Source organism: Lepidochelys olivacea (assembly GCF_965140295.1).
Source record: "Lepidochelys olivacea isolate rLepOli2 genome assembly, chromosome: 10".
Classification (NCBI taxonomy): domain Eukaryota; kingdom Metazoa; phylum Chordata; order Testudines; family Cheloniidae; genus Lepidochelys; species Lepidochelys olivacea.
The window spans coordinates 72,470,844-72,489,943 of NC_140420.1; the positions used below are offsets into that span (position 1 = coordinate 72,470,844).

The following is a 19,100-nucleotide window of genomic DNA, read 5'->3' on the forward strand; positions in this document are numbered from 1 at the left end:
TATTTTACTTAAAAACAATTTTAACAAAAACAAACTTGATTTTAAATAACTTGAATGTTTAACTAAATTCAAAAATTCATATGCTTGTTTTGTTAAAAATTATGCTTGCTGTTGAAGAAAAAAAATCCAGAATACATAACTTTGTTGTTCTAGTTAAATAAAACAAACAATCTAAATGTCTGTCTGGTGACATATACGCACTATAAGGTGGGTAGAAAGTTGGCTAGATTGTCGGGCTCAACGGGTAGTGATCAATGGCTCCATGTCTAGTTGGCAGCCGGTGTCAAGTGGAGTGCCCCAGGGGTCGGTCCTGGGGCCGGTTTTGTTCAATATCTTCATAAATGATCTGGAGGATGGTGTGGATTGCACTCTCAGCAAATTTGCGGATGATACTAAACTGGGAGGAGTGGTAGATACGCTGGAGGGGAGGGATAGGATACAGAGGGACCTAGACAAATTGGAGGATTGGGCCAAAAGAAATCTGATGAGGTTCAATAAGGATAAGTGCAGGGTCCTGCACTTAGGACAGAAGAACCCAATGCACAGCTACAGACTAGGGACCGAATGGCTAGGCAGCAGTTCTGCGGAAAAGGACCTAGGGGTGACAGTGGACGAGAAGCTGGATATGAGTCAGCAGTGTGCCCTTGTTGCCAAGAAGGCCAATGGCATTTTGGGATGTATAAGTAGGGGCATAGCGAGCAGATCGAGGGACGTGATCGTCCCCCTCTATTCGACATTGGTGAGGCCTCATCTGGAGTACTGTGTCCAGTTTCGGGCCCCACACTACAAGAAGGATGTGGATAAATTGGAAAGAGTCCAGTGAAGGGCAACAAAAATGATTAGGGGTCTGGAACACATGACTTATGAGGAGAGGCTGAGGGAACTGGGATTGTTTAGTCTGCGGAAGAGAAGAATGAGGGGGGATTTGATAGCTGCTTTCAACTACCTGAGAGGTGGTTCCAGACTATTCTCAGTGGTGGAAGAGGACAGGACAAGGAGTAATGGTCTCAAGTTGCAGTGGGAGAGGTTTAGGTTGGATATTAGGAAAAACTTTTTCACTAGGAGGGTGGTGAAACACTGGAATGCGTTGCCTAGGGAGGTGGTGGAATCTCCTTCCTTAGAAGTTTTTAAGGTCAGGTTTGACAAAGCCCTGGCTGGGATGATTTAATTGGGGATGGGTCCTGCTTTTGAGCAGGGGGTTGGACTAGATGACCTCCTGAGGTCCCTTCCAACCCTGATATTCTATGATTCTATGATGTTCTCCTCCTAATACAGCATGGCAAGAAAATCCTCCAAATATTAATGATTAACCTGTTGAATTGGAGATAGTTCACCTCTCAGTGACTTCATAAATATCTGCTTCAGTTACCTTTGGTAAATGAAATAACCAGTTATTCACAGAATCATAGAATATTAGGGTTGGAAGAGACTTCAGGAGGTCATCTAGTCCAATCCCCTGCTCAAAGCAGGACTGACACCAATTAAATCATCACAGCCAGGGCTTTATCCAGCTCAGCCTTAAAAACCTCCAAGGATGGAGATTCCATCACCTCCCCTAAGTAACCCATTCCAGTGCTTCACCACCCTCCTAGTGAAACAGTGTTTCCTCATGTCCAACCTAGACCTCCCCCACTGCAACTTGAAACCATTGCTTCTTGTTCTGTCATCTGCCACCACTGAGAACAGCCTAGCTCCATCCTCTTTGGAACCCCCCTTCAGGTAGCTGAAGGCTGCTATCAAATCCCTCCCTCACTCTTCTCTTCTGCAGACTAAATAACCCCAGTTCCCTCAGCCTCTCCTCGCAAGTTATTTTCGTTGCCCTCTGCTGGACTCTCTCCAATTTGTCCACATCCCTTCTGTAGTGGGGGGAACCAAAACTGGACACAATACTCCAGGTGTGACCTCACCAGCATCGAATAGAGGGGAATAATCACTTCACTCTACCTGCTGGCAGTGCTCCTACTAATACAGCCCAATATGCCATTGGCCTTCTTGGCAACAAGGGCACACTGCTAACTCATACCCAGCTTCTCATCCACTGTAATATCCAGGTCCTTTTCTGCAGAACTGCTGCTTAGCCAGTCAGTCCTCAGCCTGTAGAGGTGCATGGGATTCTTTCGTTCTAAGTGCAGGACTCTGCACTTGTCCTTGTTGAACCTCATCGGATTTCTTTTGGCCCAATCCTCCAATTTGTCTAGGTCACTCTGGACCCTATCCCTACCCTCCAGCGTATCTACCTCTCCCCCCAGCTTAGTGTTATCTGCGAACTTGCTGAGGGTGCAATTCATCCCATCATGCAGATCATTAATAATGATACTGAACAAAACCAGGACCAGGACCAACCCCTGGGGCACTCCACTTGATATCAGCTAATATCGTTTTTTTTAATATAGCTGTAAAACTAATCTGAAAAGTTTTCAAAATAAATCACTTTAAAAATGTATAGTGTGTAGCTTCTAAAAATGAAGCCCACATCTATCTCTGAGTTGTGAAGAATATGTATTAAGGTTATAACAACCAACAAGAATGCACTTCTATGTAGAAATCCATGTTTAAATTGAGTCTTCCTGACTAATGATTTAAATCACGATTTACATCAATTTGATTTAAATCAAATCCACCCTGGTGGTAAGATAGGTTGCATTATTCTCATCTCTTTTTCCAACAGTTGCTATTAACGGCCCCAGCAGGGCAGCATGTGACATGGAAAAATGCAGATACATTTTTGGCTTGGGTGCCTCTGTTGCGGCCTCAGAATCATGAGACAATGGGCCCACATAAAAGCACTAGAGAAGAATGCAAATTCATTCTTTTTTTGATTGTAAGCATGTGTTTCTTTATTGCATAGTCCTGATGTGCCTCCGCACAAAGTTACGGACGGAGGAGGGAGGACGCATACCCAAACAGAAGCCTTTCTGAAACGGTTTGATAAAAACCACTTGTTCAGTTAACAGCAGCGGTGTCCAGACTGTGTCCATCCAAGAAGCACATAGGCAAGAGGCCTGAGAGCTACACCAAATATGCATATAATGGAGCAGACCACAGCAGCCCATAATTAATCTCCACTCGGATCTAGAGGCAACGTTGCATGCTGGGACCTATATATTCTGCAGGCCACTCTTGTTAGGAAGATGTGGGGGTGGCCCTTTGTCACGCAGCAGAATTCTACAGGGTACACTCTGGACAACCTCAATTGGGGTGAGAGGAGAGAAGGAGAAGGGAGACCTATGCAAACTGTGCTAGTTCTATTATGTATAGGACCAGAGATCCCAACCAAGTCCACAGTGCTGAGCCTTTCCAGTGATGTTGTTTTGTGGGGATACAGAGGATGTAGGTCGGTAGAGCCAGAATAACCTGGCACCTGCAAAGAGCACACTCCAAACTGAATCCAGCTGCTGTGTTAATTTCTAACCCACCTTGAGAAAGACTCCTTTATGCCCTTTCCCCTGAAGTAAGGAAGCTGAGAAACTGACTGCTTTGTTTTAATGTTTCTCAAAGGTGCCAGCAACAGGTAACTCTCACAAGCCATCTCCTCATCTATAAAACTAGCATAATGCTTTGATCACCTTGTTGGCTAAGGGAAGAGAAATAGTTCCACTTCACCATGGGGATTATTAACTGCTGCAGCAAGCCTGTGCCTTTGTTCTAGGTACACCATGCTCTGGTAGAAGTCTTACAGCTAAAAGGCAGTGGGGGGGGGGGGGGAGGGATGGGGGAAAGGCTCCCTCCTAAAGGAGAGAGAAAATTCTCATGTAACTTTGATGAGAATTCCTTAGCACTTTCCATACTCAAGTATATAGGAATAATTTTGAGGGAAATGGGTGGAAAATGTGAACCATTTGCTTTGGGAGGGGCCTTTAAGAACATGTATGGTACTGCACACCACATTTCACTGGATGCAATAAACATCTAGATTAGAGCCTTCAATTTTTAAAAAAACAGCAAGAACGTTACATACTAAAATATTACAGAAAAAAAAACACACAGGTTTTGTGCAGTAAATAAATCCATCAGAGAAACTGAGTCATATCCCAGGAAATGCCCACCTATTCAGGGATGCCCTCGAGCGTGCTAGCAGGAAGCCTAGGAAAGGATATACCACAGCAGCAAACTGGGACCCTGGCAGCTTACAGGGGTGGCAGGAAAAAGCATTAACAACTCATCTGGTCCTGCAAACTGAGCTTTGGTTCAGTATGAACAAAAGGCGAAGTTTCAAATTAGGAGTAACATTTTCAAAAGTACCTATGTGACTTGGGAACCTACATCCCATTGACTTTCAGTGAGACTTACCCTAGATCTTTATTTGGTTAAACTCTTTTGCCCATCCCACACCACCCATAACTGCAACTCAGGCGGGCGGAGTTAGGGCTAATGTTGGATCTTACAGATGGCAGCTTGCTGCGCTGGTGAACTGAGACCATTTTCTTTTTGGTTGGTTTGGATTTTTTTGGTGAAAGGCAAGATGAATCACATCACGTGCAGTCCCAGTGCAGGCATTACAAGTATATTCCACCTCCTCACCATTATCATTTACTGTTTGCTTTACAGTAGCACCCAGTGGTGCCTCTCTTGTTCTATAGCTACACAAAAGCTATTTCCCTCACTACTAAAATCACGTCACCCACACTGAAAACTCTTATTGGCCTAACTCTAGCGCGCACACATACAAAAACGCAGATTACATTATCATTTCTTAGCACCAACTCTAGCCTGAATGTCTTTCTTCCAAGCCCTGGGCTATAGGCAGATGGGCCTTATGCAATAAGACCAACTTCCTGCCTGGGCAAGTTCCTTCACTGTATGTTTTTATTCAAGAACACATAGGTCATACCTCCTGCAAGCCATAATTGCCACAGTAGCTCAAAACATTAATCATAAAGGCCAAAAGCTTCCATGCAAGAACACTCATTTCTGTACTGCTGTCCTTAGGAGCCATCACTGCAAATCTGCTGAAGCCTAGGTAATGCTAAAGAACACGCATCTGTATGCTCAAGTAATTCCTGATAGTGACAGGACTCATTTCCATGCTTGTGTGAAAAGAAGAGGACTCTTCACCTGGCAACAAGCCCCACTTAAACTGCAAGGCACAGATGCAAAACAGTGTCATGCTGGACATATCAAAATTCTTCAAGTAGTCCAAGTATTGTATTGCATATGGGAGAGGAGCAGACAGACACTGGCAGTCTCCCAAGATAAGGTCCATTTTAGGAATGCAACTGTTCCTATTAACCCTTTCGCTGGCATTTAGGATGGGTTTTATTGGTGGGGCAAGGGGGAATATGAGTGAGATGAACTAATGATTGTTTATGTAAAACACAGCAGCACTTCTGTAGAGGAACTCTGGAACCACCAGCCTGCAAAGGGTTTAATTCAGTACTATTACTATGGCAATGGGATCAAGGGCCAAATTCATCCCTGAAGTAACTTCAGTGGGATTACACCATGGATTAACTCAGCCCCAAGAGGTTAAATTAGCCCTTGAAAAGTGCACAAAGTGTTAAAGCCTTTAAATAACAGAGAAGGACTCAATGCCAAAGAACATGTCAGAGTGGGTCCTAGAATATGCTAATGTGTCCCCTTTACCTTTATGCACTCAATTATAAGGTTATCATATCTAGGACCCACTTCCACCTGCCCAGGACACAGACCTAAGAAGAGGGATCTAATGCGTAGATGCTTTTCAAGTATGCACTAGTAAAGTTAACGTTACACTAATTCTCCTCTTTCTTTTAAGCACTGTGTGTTTTGTTTAACATGACTTTTAATTAACTGGTTTGTTAATTAGGGCAAGGACAGTCTGCGTGTAAAGAATGGGGCCATGGTTTTACTGAGTCACCCACTGAAATGACTCAAGCAATTTATTTTAGTACAAAAATACCTGAATGTCATCACGGAGCTAGAGAGACACGGTAGGTAAGGTAATATCTTTTATTGGACCAACTTCTGTTGGGGGAAGGAACAAGCGCTTTTGAGCTTCCCAGAGCTCTTCTGTAGGTCTCTGATCTAGCGATTAAACAAAAATTGTTACCAAGTCACAAAACATATCCCAGGATCCTGCAAACAGCAGCACACATTTTTCTTTATCACTCCACATTTGGCTTTTGGAATGCTGTTTTACACACCCGTAGCCAAGGCTACCATGCTATGCCAAGGAGCTCAATTGCTTTTAGAAAGATTAACTTCTTAAACAGGCATAAATGGCAAAGATTCAGCTACCGCCAGCAACAGTGAACTGAAGCAGGCAACATCATGGAAGGGGGGAGGTGGCGGTAGCACAGGGAGATATCACGTAACCTCCTCCTGAAGCTGATATAGCTGTCTGTAAGATCCCACTCAAAGCAGGAAGGCACCAAATTTGTTTTTAGTTTGTCAAGTGATATTCTTCACATACCAAAGGGGAAAAAAAGAATTTAAAAAATAAAAAGAGAGACAACTGGCATTCCACTGTAAAGAAAACTGGCAAAAGACAATACCTGCAAGCGAGCGCCAAGAGTAAGCACAGAAAGCATCTAAAAACATAATCCTAGCTGCTGAGGAAGGAGTTCATGAAACCTACTGCCCCTCGAGAACTCTGAAAAGGATAGAAGCTCACTGGGCCCCTTCTGGGCACTCAGCTCAGAATCTGACCCAACAATTCTCCAACACTTCTCATCAGGGTCAGAAACTCAACCCCAGATCCTCTGGTAAAAAAATGTTCATTTTATGAGTAGACCCCAAACATCTTGGGGACACTGAGCTGGAATTAACATGAACCCCCGTATAATCACAGCATAAGGGCATTTAACAATATCCGAACTAGTGCTACTGTAATTGTGCTACCAACTCTGCCCCCTCCGCCCCTCGTGAGGGGAACAAAACCCATCACCCCCACATCAGTTAGAGAGCCAACCCAACTGACACTTGAACATTCTTATGTTCTTATTCCTCATTATTTTATTTTCACACACTGAAATTCATGAAAGTGTTCCAGCATTAATCAACAGTATTTTTTTCTTAGTAAATGGAACAAGCATCTAGCCCAAGATAAAGTTCAGCTCTGAATGTACCTTACAGCATAAATATCCAGGAATGAGACATACGAGAATAAATAGCTGGCAATATATCACAACTCATAAGTGCCTCACCACCACCCATGGACTGCTAGCTGGGCTGAAAGAATTACTATGTAGCTAGATTCCTTTTTGTCACTCTGTGATACAGGCAAACTGAACTGGAGTATATAGGAACCTGTCGGAGACTATTCATGCATATTTTCATTGATACACCAAACTCTGGCAGCTTGAGAAGAAAACCCCCGAGCTCTGTAACCCAGCTCTATTCCATTTCATTTAGTTCAAAGAGTGTGACGCTAGCAGGTCTGATCAAATTCCTCACTTGACTCAGGCCAGAATGAAGGGCTCCGCCGAGCAGGGGAAAAGAGAGACCAAGTTATATGATCCTTTTCATTTTCAAAGGATGATTCAGATGAACATCTTCGTCACAAACCAGAGACGGTATCACTGGCACCAGACACCGGCACCAGGAGGTTTCAATTTGGTTTGAGCAGAAGGTTTTGAGCTAGCCAGCTTTAACCAGAGTAAAAGATTTGATATCACCAGCTCTCTCAGGAGAATGCCCAGTGTAGTTATTTTTTAAGTGTAGGTAAAATAGACTACAGCCTTTTAAAATCCTACTCATCAGCTTGCCCAGAGCAACTAGAAAATGTCCGCATATAAGTGCAACCACTCTGATCGACTTCTGCAGATTACTGATGTTTAATTTAAATCGTCTAGCACTGATGATGATGGGAGGGGAACCCTTCTAACAAACTGAGCGCGGACTAAGCTGCACCAGCCAGGCCCTGAAAAGCAATTGTTACATTACTGGGCCTGTAGAGGGAGCACCACGCAATCTGCCTCAAGCAATTGACCAGCTCCTGCTGAACCCTCCCCTCCCTGGATTCCTTTACCTGTGCAACGCACACTCTCACCTTACCCCCAGACAAGGTGAGGCCCAGAACACGCCTGCCTTGAAGCATCCTCCCACAGCCAGCTCCAAACGCTGCTGCCTCCTCCTATCCAACTCCAGTGAGCCCCCTTCCCCAGGGTTAGGGAGTGGAACAGGACAGACCCAGCACCTATCCCACTCCAGGGAAGGCTCAAAATTTCCAGCAGCCCCATCTCTAAAATAGGAACGAGGTAAAGCAGAACTCCCAGCCTTTCTGCAGGGCCTGAGGAAGCAACCCTGCAAGTGAAGAGGGGAGGTGCCTGCCACCAGGAGATGACTTGAGGCCTGACTGGAATATGGAGACCACTGCAATTCTCCATGGGTGGGAGCAGGGCTAAGATGGTCACTGATTCTGTGGGGAGGCCCAACTGGGTTAGAGGGATTGAAGAGGCCATTACATGCCTTAAAGAGCTGCTGCTGAAGAGAACAAGCACTGGTAGGGCAGGGAAGACAAATACTGAATTTGCAAGGGAAGAGAAAAGAGGACTGATTACCTTGGAATGGAAAGAAAAATAACAGACAACTGTTACAGAAGGAGAATGGTGAACAAATGGAGTGGTAACTGAGTAGGTGGGAAGAGGACTGGGGTAAGGTAGACTGTGCATGATGGAGCAAAGCGGTTGAACAGTGAATTTCAGGTGGTGAGAGTTTGCAAGCGAGAGAGAAAAGATGTATGTGCAAGTAACATACTTTACACTTCTATGTCACTTTTCATTTAAGTTGCTCAATAAAACAAATTAGGGGTGTATATATTTTGGTACAGTCTGATTACATGATCACATATTTCCCCTTTCCTCATCCCAGAAGAGCCCCAGCCTCATCCAGTAGCCAGGCTGCATCAAGCTCAGTGAATTAGATTGCTGTTCAATATTTAGTTGTAAACTAATTGTCTGATGTGTGGCCCTAGGTCTTACAAAAAGCACACAAACCAATTTCAGTATGAGTGAAGCAGTTTCCATGAGTCCTGTCTTATTCACCCTCCCAACTGTATGCTGATGAAGGCAGAGATCCTACATAAAAAGTAGTATACAGTTATGTAATTAAATAATGCATCACTGTTTATACACACAGAGGTATCAACAATAAGTTTGCGTGAGTGACTTTATTTCTGGCAGTTCCAGACTTGAAGGCTACACCTCGTAACCTTAATATCCTTTTAAAGTAGGTTTTAAAAAGGAATTTCTTAGTATTTTTAAAATAAATAAAAAACAAAAATTCCATATCATGCACAACTATTTGCTAGGCACTAGCAGAATAGTCCCGGCCCCCGTGCTTAACTTCCCACTTCAAAATTCACCTTTACGTATTGTATGGAATAAGGCAAACATCTATCAAGCTTACCTATATGTTAAACACGCCTGTACAGTGTCAATGGAACACCAAGAGATCATTAATTCATCCTATGATGTAGAAACAGCATGTATATGAAGAGTACTTTTTAAAAATCCTTATAAATCAAACAGATTTTCAAAGGAACAATGAGGTGTATATCAGCAGTCTGGGGACTATCTTCCTATTACATTTCAAGTCTCTATCACCACTTGCTGATAGTAAAGAACTTTTTTTTCTAAAATGGCAAAATTATTCTTCCACTACTCATCATTCTTTAACAGCTCAACTGTTAATTCTTCAAACTTTCCAAAAACAGTCACCTCTAGGCTATGAACAAACATGCTAAATTCAGCCCCAAATTTGTAAGTGCCTAAATTCATCCTTGACATACTTGCAACCAACTGAAAACAAATTAGAATGAAATTCCTTGTGCAACTTTAACTAAAGATTGCATCACTCTACGATCTACATAAAATATCTTTTTGTCAGTTGGTTAACTGAGGCATAGAGCAGTTAAGTAATTTGCCCAAGGTGAACTCATTTAAAGCAGATACCGCTTTGTCTCTTTCACTTCCACTTACCACTTTAACAGTCTCATCAGCACACTCCTCATCCCTTTCTCCGTAGTTGCTCTTGAACAATCTCACACTGATAAGTAATGAAGGTAATTCATATGCAAAGAACATGTTGATGTGCCATGCAAACATTCAGTTTATTTTTTACGACGTGTACCCAATGTGGCAATACTGCCTAACCCACAAATCCAAAGGAAAATTATATACATGCTAGAGAACATCTTGTTTTTCCCTACGTGGCAGAGCGATTTCTTGATAATGTGAGGGTATCAAAGTCAGCTAAAGAAGAGACCTATTATTAATTAATCTAATCCAGCTATCTTTGCCAATACAGGGCTCCCTACAGTATGTTTTCCAGGGCTTTATGCAATCTAGTTTTAAGGTTTCAATATGGAGCACTTTCTTTCAAGAGCAGATACGATGGCAAAGACGATTCAGGGATGGAACCTGTGAAGTGCCAAGCATCCTCAACTTGCACCGATTTAAAAGGTCCTCTCTCAGTCTATTTGTTGACCCTATCTAGCCCTATTGTTGACCCTATCGTTTTTAACTGTAACCTGTGCCCCCCACTAGTGCTTACCAACACCACACACTTGTGGCACACACCCTGCTCTAAACAGAGTAAGAAACAGAGAAAGGCAAAAATGAGATGGCACTCAACCAATTCAGAACTTTTGTAAGAAATGGAAGTGCAACTCATGCACAGCAGGTCTACCTTATCCCCTAGACAGGGAACCCCCTCTTGTTTTATGAAAGGCATATTGTATATCATTGTTTTATATCCATATTAAACATACCCAATTTATCCAGTGGTGTGTGTAATGTATATAGCTATATTTTATTTCTAGAGCTTTCTAAAAAGGGGATGAGCGCAAAATTAGCTTCAAGGGCTTTGACATGGATTTATGGCAAAAGGAATCGTTGCACCTGACTGCTGCAGGGGCAGCTGAAATAAAACCTTACCTGACTAGTTTAATTTAGTATGAATACATCTATTGGGACATACCTAGAACTCCATGTATCCTATAGGAATATGCACAGAATTCTATAAAGCCTTCGTTTTGCAATAAGCTTTTACCCCTTGTTTCTTGGGGCCAGAGGGACTCGTCACAGACCTGCAGATGAAGTACACAGAACTTAGCATGCAGAACCTCTGAAATCACGGAATAAGTCACTTGCGGACTGGGCTCAGTATTCAAGATTCTCTCACACTCAAAACGTTGGCAATGGGAAATAGCTAGAGTAAGGACAAACAGTGAGGCTGTGTCTACATTGCCACTTTCAGTGCTAAAACTTAGTTCTTGAGGGGTGTGAAAAAAACACTGCAGAGGCGAAATCTAGTCATAGCTGGTCCTTTTTAATATAACTACACTCAAAGAAACCTCAGATGTGAAGTCATTTTGTTTTATTCAGGGAAACAGTAAGATGACTGAACAGCTATTACATTGTGCAGTGTGAGATGCTGAAATAAGAGAGATGTGTTTGGGGGAGGGGAAAACAGGCTGGAGCCTGAATCCTCTTTCTCATGTTATTTGTGCAGGTCATCCCACTAGTCAAGGCTTTCCTGATTAACAGGGTTCTATCTGAATAAAGCAAACATTCAGTTACAGTGCCTATGGCTCTGTGTTCTCTTATAACTCATTTATACTCACAAACATAAATAGGTGAATGGTTTAGTAACTGCAGACGGCACAACTTTTGAAAAAAAAAAAACAAAACCTGTGTGACAGAAATCAAAACGGTGAGGGATTTGCAAAGGAGGACAGAAGAAAAAGCCCAGGTTCTGTTTGATTTTAGAGATAGAGAAGATGCTAAAGTTAAGGCAGCTACATATGGTATTTATTAAGCATTCATATAGACAGATTTCATTAAAAATAGAGCTATTCCACTATAGGCAGCTGCTCAGTGAAGCTTTATTATAGCGTGTGATACACACATAAACATCAACATCGCTGAAGAGTCAAAAAGTCGATTTCTTTTTTGCAAAAAGGCATCTCCAAAGACAGGTGAGAGCCAACCATTTGCCATCACAGTATATGAACCCACTCTAGCTGATTAAGGTTTGATTTATTTAAAAAATAATGTTGTGTTTTTAAACCATATAAAAAAGAAAAAAAAGAACGAATGTTCACATTATCAGTCACTGACATGAGACTCAGGAGGGAAATAAAGTCAATATCATACTTTGAAATGAGTAACTTTTCGTTTCAGTCCCACTGCTGTACACGCCCCACCGCCTTCTCTCCTGAACACATGTGGGTATGAAACCTAGACAGGGAAGTTACACTGCAAAGCAATTTTCCTTGTGGTCCTCCATCTGTTTCTGTAATCATCTGTTTCCACCTGTTGTCTCTTGTCTTATACTTAGACTGTCAGTTCTTGGGGGGGGCGGGGGAGAGAACTGTCTTTGTTCTGTGTTTGTACAGAGCCTTGCACAATAGGGTCCTGATCCATCACTGGAGCTCCCAAGAGCTGCCACACTACAAATAATAGTAACAATAATTGCACTAGACTCTGGAAGCACAATGATAAAGAGCTAAAATTTGGAAACTGTAAGTGAAATACTATTGGCCTGCCATTTTCAGTAGCTTTATCAACACTTGTGCTGCTGCCTACCCTCCCAATACACAGGCAGTACAACAGTACTTGCCTCAGGTTTTTGTGCACAGTACAACACACCAGATATTGAGAAGGAGAGAAAAAGGATATTAAAAACAGCAGCTCTGTGGGTGATCAGCTGCAAAACTAAGAATTTACTGATGAGCTGAAGACCTTTGATACCGATAAACTTCGATGCTGAAGAAAGATGATCTTCTTCACTCTGATGCCAAGTGGGTCAGACAAAGGAAGCATCTCAGCAATCTTCCAAGTCAAAGCAGAGGGGAAAACGAGTAAAGTACTACATGAGTAACTAAAAGGAAACACATTTCTGTCCACTTCATCTTATTATGACCCATCACAAGTGGGCAACGGTCATCTGTGGCTGAGACATGAACACAAAGGCTTGCATCTAGAGCAGGTATTTGGAGAATGGCACAGCAACTATTTGGGATTGCTATTATGGCCAAAAACAATAAAATAAAAAATAGAATACCAACCTCCACTGATTACGTATGCATTGTTTCTTTAAATCAGTACCAAGAAGACAGAAATGGGGGCCTGAGAAGGTGCTACACGGAAGCTCTCCAGCCAAGCAGAGAGAGCTGGTAGTTCCAGGGATGAATTTTATTAAGTAATAAATTAGGATTATGTTCAATGTTAGAATGAAGCAATTCTTGCTAGACTTTTTACATTCATCACATGAGCGATATTACATTTAAATAGATATTTTAATCCACCATAACTCTATCTGGAACACTTACTGCACGTATTTGCAAAAAAGGACTCTCCTCTACCACATAAAACAACAAAATAAGCCACAACAACAACAAAAGAGCACAGCAGTTCACACGTGCCACAAGAGTCTCCTTCTCCGAATGCACATACAGAACCTTCCCCGAGGAGTTTACAATTGTCCTTTCTCAGGCCTCACATCACTTGCTGTGCTTTGGGCCAAGACTGTCTCCATATTCAGGGATGCATCTCTGTCACAGGGTAACCTCACTTGCCCAAGTGGTCAAACCTAAAACCAACTAAGCTTTCCCAGGGTTATGCTTATGGGACTTGGAAACCCTCCATCTGCCTCAGCAAAATAAAAAGATCACTGGCTGCAACAACACAACAACATGTTAACCATAAAACAATAGACCCTTTGGCCAACATGCATCCTACCCTGCATTAAGGGCAAACATGTAATTTTCTACTATGTCTTTTCCAAGACACATCCAGTCTCTGTTGGATCTGTGGTAAGGAGAGACTCCCCCCTTCAATTTTAGTTTTTCTTTGAGTAACCAGTAGGGCTTTTCTAAAACCTTTGGAATTAGGAGGAGAGGGTAGTAAGGAGAAGGTCTAGAAATCATTTATTCCTGTCCACAGCATAGGTGCATGGCCAGGAAGATTTCAAGTGAATGCCTTTAAAATAGCGGTAGATAGAGCATTAGAGTAGTTAATTCCATGGACTTAGCTGAGGAGATGCACAGACAGCTAAAGACAAAGCACAGTAATGAGCTATTGGTCTTCTAAAGAAAATACAAATGAGGAAGAATGGAGGGAATTCTTCCACTGCCTCCTTTGGGAATCAGCTGCCGAGCCAGAGCAGACATTTCATTGGTGGCCCCTTCAATGCTTCTGATGAGAACTCCCACGGAAGAGCTAGAGCTGCAAGAGTTAGAAGGAAACTCAACAGGAAGGAGCACTCCAGTTTCCCCTAACACACACACTCTAAAATGTACATATTAGTTTCTGTAGTGCCTATCGCCATGGCAGCAAGGCCCATTAACAAGAGTTATCACTCCCATTTCTAAATGTTTTATTACATTAAGTGATAACCCAAAAATGACCCCTGCAAATATGTATAACCCAAAGATTTTACAACGAGCATTTAAGCTTGCCAGACTCAGACCTTTCCAAAGGGAACAGAGATGAAGTCTCAAGTAAGGACATCCTGGAATCAACCTGAGGCTACAAATATAATGGCAAAAAACAGGACTCCTAATACAGAACCAGTCACAATGCTGCAGCTCCACGAATGGTACGTATGGATCCTATTCTGCCAGGGTGCACAACACATAGTGTTACCCTAGGAACTCCATATATTATTTGACAGGGTATGGTATAGCATGAAAGAGAATTGTCTACTTCTCCAGAGAAATTTCCAAGCTAAGCTACACTAAATAGGAGTCTTGAGACACCTGAAAAACAACCTCTAGAGTCCAAGAAAGCTCTAAATAAGTGGGCAACCAGCTCTGTGGGTTTTGGAGACAGGAGGTGTGCCCTAGAGGTACCCATAAACCCATGAAGAACCTGCTGCAGACTCAAAGTACAATGCAACAAGAGAAGAACTTCCATCCTCATCCTTCAGTCTACACCTTAAAGCTGGGAGTTAGCCCAGAGCATCTGTATAAAGCAGACTGAAAAATTTTAGTTTAGGAGCCAGAAAATATACAATAGAGTAGAAGGTACATAGAAGGAAAATCCTCTTCCATTCCATAGAGAGTTTAACATGGGTAATCTGATGAGCAGAAACATGCTTGAATAGTCTGGGGCTAAACCGTACCCTGGGAGCAGGAGCTAAACATACTACAACCACAACAAATTTAAAACAAGGACCTTCAGCAAAGCACCATGACAAATGTGAATTAAAAGAAAGGAGTAATGGCCCTTCATAAAGGGTAGGGCTTTATCAGGGCTCCACTGTACAAAACAGAGACCATCTACATCTAATAGCCCATTAAACCTGTTACAAATAATTATTAAATCAAAGAAGGAAAAAACAATGTCAGCCTTGTGTGTGTTCCATTGTTGAATAACGACAGTGTTTACCTTTCTAGTGTAAAGCATTACCGCTCTGGATCTAACTTAAAAGCACAGCAGATGACAGATTTAATTATGTCTTTCCCTCTTAACTACCAGCGTCTGGGTTATTTATTAACTAGGCCTGCGTATATTCATAGATTTGACTTGCTATATATACACGTAGGTACAAGGCTCTGCTTCCCCACTACATTTAGAATGGCTGCCTGGGCACTTTATGCGATCTTCCTTTATTAATTTGCATGGAGTTTTTTCCCCTCTGGACCCACTCAAATGTCAATACAGCCTAGTCAGAGCTCAGGAACTAAGCAGAGCCAGGACAGGTCAATAACTTAGATGAGAGACCACAAAGGAAAACCAAGTAGTGCAATGCAGATGGGTTGCAATGGCTCCGTAGGTGTCACTCTTCTCTCTAGCTGCGTCCACACTAGCATTTTGTTGTTTGACATCCCAATTTGGAACAACCACAGGGTGATACACTGCACTAGCACGCACTGTATGAAACAGGAATCTTCCCTCCTAGGAAGGAAATAGTCGGAGCTGATTGTATCCTCTCTTATTCTGTCTAAGGGTAAAGCTTGGGCTTGGAGTTTGTCAGCCATAAGAGCTGAGGCTGGAACTTGTTTTCTTCTATATTCCTACTATTTAGGGCTGCACTTGACCGGATGGAGAAGCTGGGCTTGCTCCTAAGGGAGGAAGATTACAGAAAAGAAGCAGACTGGCTTTTGCACAAGCGAACCTCTGGAAGGGGGAGGGATGTCTTTCCTCCCACATCTCCTGGAAAATAGAGTTAAGGATATTTCCAAAGCTGCCTGGATCATCTAAAGTACTAGGGGTCAGTATTTTAATGACATTCCCTGCACCTGGCACCTCCCACGCGCACAATGAACTAAGGGAACTCAACAAGCTAGAACAAAGGATCCAGAATACCAGCACATAGCCTAATTGAGTCCTGTGCCCTGTCATTCATTCAAGCTGTTCATAGCCGGGAGGTATGTGGAGAGACTCCTGTGGACTGGTTTTGGAAACTTCCATTTACAGGGCTCTGTCAAGACAGCTGTTCTAGATAAGTGAGATGCAGAGGATGCTAATGTATCCAACCACCACCAAGCCCACAGGAGGTTCATAGAGAACTCTTCTGCCCTGTGGTCTATCAGGTCCTCCTGAGAGAAATCAGAGTATAGAAGGAGGCTGCTACTGAGTCCACTTTGGGATGAGAGAACCACAATTCCTTGATGCAATCTTCTAGCCTGTATGCAGGTTTCTGGGTAAGATGAGAGCCACACTGTGCATGGAACAATTTGAGCCAGCGCTTTGGAAACAGAAAGGTGGACAGGGAAAATGAGTTAAGAGGGACCTCTTTGCAGAAAGTCAGGAAACCCCATGACCTTGCCTAGAGCCTTGTCTGGTTTGATTGTTAAGACTTAATATGTGAGGAGTCGCTAGGCCCACTCCACAGGCGCTATTCTCTGCAGAGGAAAATAGAGTGGGGGGGTCGGGGGGGAGAGCAGACCGGAGCACAGTAGTGGTTTGTTCTACACTTGGATCCACCTGACTTTCCTCAAGTCCGGGGCCTCAAGAGTCAGAGGGGCCTCGGAGGAATAGGCTCTGCAAACCCATGGGGAACACAAAGAAGTCCTTAGAGAGGTGGCAGCAGAAGCAAGGATGGTGAGAGAAAAACCTCTCAGCCACTTTAAATGAAAAAAGAAAAGCCATGGGTCTATCTATGTAGCACTCACCACTGCAGTATCTGAGCACCTAAAGACATGAATATGCAGAACTTATACAATTTTTTCCAATCTCTGCAAGAGCTTGTCTAAGATTTGAAACCAGCCCCTCTTGCATCCTGTGTGAGACCTGTGCCCCTGGGGCAACAAGGTACCCTGCATGTTTGGCAGCCTGACCCTCTCTTCAGCATAAAGCGCAGAAAAGTACAATGTGTTGCAGGTCAGTCCTGAGGTGCATTGGCAGAGCTGTGTACTGGAAGCCCTCCTGCCTATACAGTGGGCACTGCAGTAGTGGACCCCCATGTTTGGCTCATGACAATAAGCCTTTGTCACTTAATAGCAGGAAAACAGAATTTGCCAACAAAATTAGAAAAACTAGACAGCTGTAACTCTGAATTCTGATTGAAATCAATCATGAGCACCCATAAAACACAAGAACAGGGACAGCGTCTTCATTGTTCAACAGAGATATGATGTGAAATACAGCAGTTTGCGTTGTCAGAGGATACACTGGAATTTTTTTTTTTTTTTGTTTGAATGAATCCAAAGATTCAAAGCTAAATTGCTGAGCTTTGCTCAATTTTGGATCAAAACAATTCAAACTTGTCAAGTTTCAGATAATTTGTTCTCAGCACCAAACATTCCTTCCTGGAGAAGAAAAGTGGTTCACCTGAAAAAGTGGCCCAAATATGCAAATCTTGGCAAATTAGGGCTGAGTTTTCACAATGAAAATCAGGTCCCCGTCCCATCTCATTACCCCTTCCCCTTCAGAAGTCTGGTGTATCTCCAATCAATGATCCCTTTGTAAATAGCTATTGTGGCTAGCTGAAAGATATAAAACTGGCTATTTTACAACTGGATCCTTTTTAGTTGATTATATAAACAACATTTTCCAGAAAAGTGAGAAATTAAAAGATCACTACCCTAAACCATCCTACAAGCATTATCCTACTTATGTTTAATACATATCTCGAGACTTATTTAGCCACAGCTCACATGGGCAGCCAGCTGGCAGCTTACAGTTACAATAAAACATACCATAAAAGTAAAACATGGAACTTGAACCTGTAAAGACAAAAAATAATCTTGTTTCACTTACCTAAGCAAAGTTCTCATCAGAGACACACCATTTTCTGATATTAAAATCCAAGGGAGACCTGAAAGAGAGAAAAAAAAGTGCCACAAATGAATGAACCATTTTAATTTCACATACCCAGAAGTGACAAAACAAAAAAGTCAACAGCTTAAAAAAAAATAAATCACTCCATTATCATACGTTTCAAGCAGACTAAGTAGTGGAAAGGACACTATTCAGAAAGCCAGCATGTCAGAAATAAAGGATCTGATCTTCCATTGCATTACACAAGTTTCATACCAGTGCAAGCCCACAGAAGTCAATGGAATTTCCCTGGCGTAAAGCAAGCATGGGGAAGCTAGCTAGCTAGAGAACCAGGCCCAAAGCATGTAGCTAAGCTGTGTCACTGACATGTTCAGACTTTATTTAATCATTGGCTTCTTTCTTTTACGAGCCAGCCGTGCTCAAGAGTGGAGAAAGGAGTAAGCAGACAGCCGCCCAGCCTGGAAGGGGGTGGGGAGGAGGGAATTGAAACGGTCGGTCATTACAAATATCCAGACACTCCCAGACTGAAATTCCAACAGAGACATAGGAAGGCCCAACATTCTGTTCAATATGTGGAACCTTGCAGTCTGCGGAACATATCACATGCATGTAACCATGTAAGTTTTTAGCATTCAAAAATGCAGTGGAGCTGTAGCAGGCATTAGGAAGGCAGCACTGGTGGCTGTATTAGCTCTTCCAAAATGGATATGGTGTGTGTGTGCAGACAGATAGGTAGATATAGATAGAAAAACCGTCTGAGGCTTGTTAGGATCCACTATGAACAGAAAAAGAAAGTAAATTAGATGAGATTGACTGTATCGGGCCACTAAATTGACATGGGTGTTTAATAGTTAGTTGAAGAGGGAGAATTCTTTGTTCCCAGTATTAAAATTTGCACGGCTGGCCCTAGTTGAAGGACCATCATTCACTACTCTGGTACAGCTTAGT

General features: G+C 42.6%; 1 protein-coding gene across 4 annotated transcripts in view; it reads right to left on the minus strand.

Annotated features, from left to right (window-relative positions):
- AKAP13 (A-kinase anchoring protein 13) overlaps positions 1–19,100 on the minus strand; it is a 325,968-nt gene that overhangs the window by 282,888 nt on the left and 23,980 nt on the right. For all 4 annotated transcript variants that reach the window (XM_084642499.1, XM_084642498.1, XM_084642496.1 and 1 more), the window contains exon 2: positions 18,132–18,189. The gene's annotated coding sequence lies outside the window, so the exon portion shown is untranslated. The remainder of the gene's footprint in view (positions 1–18,131; positions 18,190–19,100) is intronic.